Raw genomic sequence first — 4530 nt, 5'->3', positions numbered from 1 at the left:
GAAGAGCTTTCTTACCCTGTCTTTCCCTGCTGTTCCAAAGGAAGGCACATTTCCTGACTTTGATGCTCTGTGTATTTCTTTCCTCATGGCACCTTTGCTATTTCCCTCTCCATTGGCAAATGTCCTTTGTCTCCAAAATTCTGCATATGAGCTCCTGAACTTAAGAAAGTGTTGCTCAAATGAGATCACTTGGATACAGGAAGGGGAACATCACACACCGGGGCCTATTGTGGGGAGGGGGCGGGGGGAGGGATAGCATTAGGAGATACACCTAATGTAAATAACGAGTTAATGGGTGCAGCACACCAACATGGCACATGTATACATATGTAACAAACCTGCACGTTGCGTACATGTACCCTAGAACTTAAAGTATAGTAATAATAATAATAATAAAGAAAATGTTGCTCAAATCTACTTTCTCTAACCATCACCCTGTAGCTGTGTCTTCATCTGTCTAATTCATTGAGGCCCATTGGCTCTATACCTATCACTTGACTGCCTCCTGCAGTATTCCCTTTGTAATGACTTCATATAACTCTCTCTTCCTAAAGGGGACAAAGGATACTTTCTCAGCCTATCTAGCAGAGATAGTCTGAATACTTTTGTTTTATTTTATTTTCATTTCTTAAAAGATGGGATCTTGCTCTGTTGCCCAGGCTGAAGTGCAGTGGTGCAGTCATAGCTCAGTACAGCCTTAAACTCCTGGGCTCAAGTGATCCTCCTGCCTCAGCCTCCTGAGTCGCTGGGATTACAGCTGCATGCCACCACTCCTGTCTAACTTTTTAAAAGTATTTTGTAGAGAAGGGATCTTACTATGTTGCCCAGGGTGGTCTCCAGCTCCTCTTCTCAAGCAATCCTCCTGTCTCAGCCTCCAAAAGCACTAGGATTACAGACATGAAACATTGCACCCTGCCAGTTCTCCCTTTTCAAAGGGGACAAAAGATAAATAATTCCTTAGCCTATCTAGTAGAGATAGTGTGAGTACTTTTATTTATTTGTATATTTATTTACTTTGAGATGAGTCTCACTCTGTCACCTAGGCTGGAGTGCAGTGGCGCAATCTCGGCTCCCTGCAACCTCCGCCTCCCAGGTTCAAGCAATTCTCGTGCCTCAGCCTCCTGAGTAGCTGGGACTGCAGGTACTCACCACCAAGCTTGGCTAATTTTTATATTTTTAGTAGATATGGGGTTTCACCATCTTTATCCAGGCTGGTCTTGAACTCCTGAGCTCAACTGATCCAACCACCTTGGCCTCCCACAGTGCTGGGATTATGAATACTTTTAAATTAATAGAAACATAAGGTGATTTTTCTTACTTGCAAATTAATGGGAGCCTAAGAAATTACAAGAAACTAAAAATGCTTTTTTCTTTTTTTGAGACAGAGTCTTTGTTCTGGCTCCCAGGCTGGAGTACAGTGGCACGATCTGGGCTCACTGCAACCTCTGCCTCCCAAGTTCAAGTGATTTTCGTGACTTGACCTCCTCAGCAGCTGGGATCACAGGTGCGTGCCACCACGCCTGGCTCATTTTTGTACCTTTAGTAGAGACGGGGTTTCACCATGTTGGCCAGGCTGGTCTCGAGTTCCTGACCTCAGGTGATTTGCCAGCCTTGGCCTCAGCCTCCCAGAGTGATGGGATTACAAGCGTGAGCCATTGCGTTCCGCTGAAATGAAAAATCTTTTTTTTTTTTTTTTTCTCGAGGGACCCAGGGATAGGAAGGGAAGGTATATGGAGGTGTGAAAGATGAAGAGAGAGGAAAAACAAGGAAGGGACTGAGGGAAGACGCAGGGAACAGGGACGATTTGAGGCCCCAGGAGGGCCCTGGAGTCCTAAAGTTGGCTTGAAGGAAGCAAGAGAGAAGAAGTCATGGAGAGAAAGAAGGCATTTGTGTGAAGGAACGTTGGCTAGATAATGAGAGCCTGAATACCAAGAAGATGAGAAAAGAAGGCCTAGAGTCCGTGTGAAAATGGAAAGAAATCGTATCCTCTCAGGCAGCCTAAGAAAGGGAGTCCGGCTGGCTCTTTTGCTGTCTTCAAGCACAGAGGTGTGATGTAGACTTAGGAATTTTTGCGAGTCTATTTTGATCATGAGAAACCTTGCCCTGGGCCATGCACTGTGGCTCACGCCTGTAATCCCAACACTTTGAGAGGCTGAGGTGGGTGGATCTCTTTGAGCTCAAGAGTTCAAGATCAGCCTGGCCAACATGGCAAAACCTGTCAAAAAAAAAAAAAGAAAAAGAAAAAGAAAAAGAAAGAGAAAGAAAAAGAAACCTTTATCCTGGTCCTTCTTTTGTTTGCTTCCTTCCGGGACTGGACTGGTTCTTCCTTTTTTTGTTGTTGCTTAAATGAGAGTTTTGTTTTATTTGGAGGATGCTGTTTTTTATATTTCCTGATTTTATCTCTGTTTGTTCTTTTCTTGGGATTAAACAGGTGTAGAATCAGAGGAAACTAGGAAGTGAATGAAAGCAAACAAAAGGAGTTAGCCTTTGAAATGGTTTTCTTATTCTGTTAGTTCTCCTATGTCATGAAATGGCTCTGTTCAAAAATCACCAAAAACTGCAGTTCTGAAATTTAAATGCCCACCGGTCCTCTGAAAGGCAGCTTGACTTTAGGCTGAATGAGCCACTGAAGTCATTCATGCAAAAGGGATGGAACTCTTGGGTCTCTCAGAGTAGAAGGCCACTGGGTTATGGGATATGCCCGTGGTGGCAAATATTAATCTGATCCAAGAATGTTTGTGGGATTAGGTTGGCTAAAACAAAACAAAAAGCAACCCCAAACCCCCACCAAACCAAGAACTTGACCCTCATCCTGCCTTACTGGCCAGATCTGCTTTCTTCCAGAATTTGAGTATCTTCTTTCCTTTCCATCAGGTCGTTCAGAAACATATTCTATTTTCAGTATTCTGCATCTTGGGGTGAAATATTCCCTAGCTCTTTGAGATATTTCAGCATTTTCTTCTTGCTTTAATAATCATTACAGACTGTGTGACTTAGAATTTCCTGCTTTCTTGGAATGATATTAATGATCTATTTATATGTTTACGTTTTGAAACACTGCAACAAAATAGAGCCCTGCTTATCTTTGTTATTGAAAAAAATACATCCTATCTGCTGGCCCTGGAAATAAGGAAAACTGTTTTCTCTGGGACAGATGTTAAATCCCCCATTTCCTTGATTAATCACCTCCTGTGCTGAGTGCTGGAGACAGCCAGGAACTGTCACTGTGCTGCAGACTTGGGATTGTTGAAGTGAATGGCCTTAGACAGTCTTGAGACTTAAAAAAAAAAAGTTTTTAATTTTTAATTTTTGTGAGTACATAGTAGGTGTATATAGTTACGGAATATAGGAGATGCTTTGAGGCAGACATGCAATGTAAAATAATCACATCATAGCGAATGGGGTGTCCGTCCCCTCAAGCATTTATCCTTTGTGTTACAGACAATCCAATTACACTCTTTAGGTTATTTTAAAATGCACAGTTATGTTATTATTGATTATAGTCACCCTGTTGTGCTATCAAATAGTAGGTCTTATTCATTGCTTCTATTTTGTTTTGCACCCGTTAACCATAAACACTTTTCCCCACTACCCTTCCCAGCTTTTGGTAACAATCCTACTACATCCATGAATTCAATTGTTTTGATTTTAAGATCCCACAGCCTTCAGTTTTAAAAACCTTAGAAAACTGCTTTTCACGGAGAACACTCAAATTGTGTGCCAATAAAAGTTATTTCACATTTCTTTCTGAGAGGCCTCCAACCTTGATTAACAGTTATAAATAATACGTGTATACACTGAAAATAAGAAAATGAATACATTTCTTCCTCGAACAATTACACTGTGTAATATGAGAAATATTTGAAAACTGTGGAAAACGTGGAGCAGATTAAGGAATATAACAAAGATCCTTTGGAGGCGAAAGTCTAGAAACCACTAAGGAAGATGCATCTTTGTCTCAGAATTGTTACTGCTGACTTTTGGGTGCAGACCTCTCTTATCAAACCTGGATCAGGGACTCCTTCCATCAAAGCTGACTCTGGGCTCTGAATGCTGCTGTTGAATGGCCAGTCTTACCAACATGAAAAGAAGCCACGATACCAGAGACAAGGGAACAGACACACAAAATAACAGGAACAGACAGAAACAGACCACAAAATGACAGCTGTGGTTGCTGGAACAGCAATGTCTGTGAGAGTTGCAGCGAGCCAAGAATAGTCTGAATTATTAGGCATTCTTTTCGGATCAGCTGCATCTTTATCTCTTGTCTGGAGATGTGTAGATTCCCTAGCAGCAAACAAAAGAGGTTATCCAACTCTGGCTTGAGAAATGTGGAGGCTGGCCATAGGTGGTGGAGATGCCGTGTTAGTCTTGTGGCAGGCAGAATGTTGAGTTGATGTTATCTGACCTGAAATATGGCCAGTTAGGTTTTTACAAATATTACTGTATTTCTGTTCATTCCTTTTATTTTCTTTCTTTCTCTTTTTTCTTTCTTTCTCTCTCCCTTTCTTCCTTCCTTCCTTCCTTTTT

At 41.7% G+C, this 4530-nt stretch overlaps 1 protein-coding gene across 1 annotated transcript in view; it reads right to left on the bottom strand.

Annotated features, from left to right (window-relative positions):
- Positions 1 to 537: 537 nt before the first annotated feature.
- Positions 538 to 4530, bottom strand: part of DLC1 (DLC1 Rho GTPase activating protein) — a 438391-nt gene continuing 434398 nt past the window's right edge. The window contains exon 19 of the mRNA XM_011934900.1: positions 538 to 548. The gene's annotated coding sequence lies outside the window, so the exon portion shown is untranslated. The remainder of the gene's footprint in view (positions 549 to 4530) is intronic.

Source organism: Colobus angolensis, unplaced genomic scaffold (assembly GCF_000951035.1).
Source record: "Colobus angolensis palliatus isolate OR3802 unplaced genomic scaffold, Cang.pa_1.0 Scaffold14, whole genome shotgun sequence".
NCBI lineage: Eukaryota > Metazoa > Chordata > Mammalia > Primates > Cercopithecidae > Colobus > Colobus angolensis.
The sequence above is the reverse complement of the archived record's forward strand: the minus strand, read 5'-3'. Positions and strand labels throughout refer to the sequence as shown.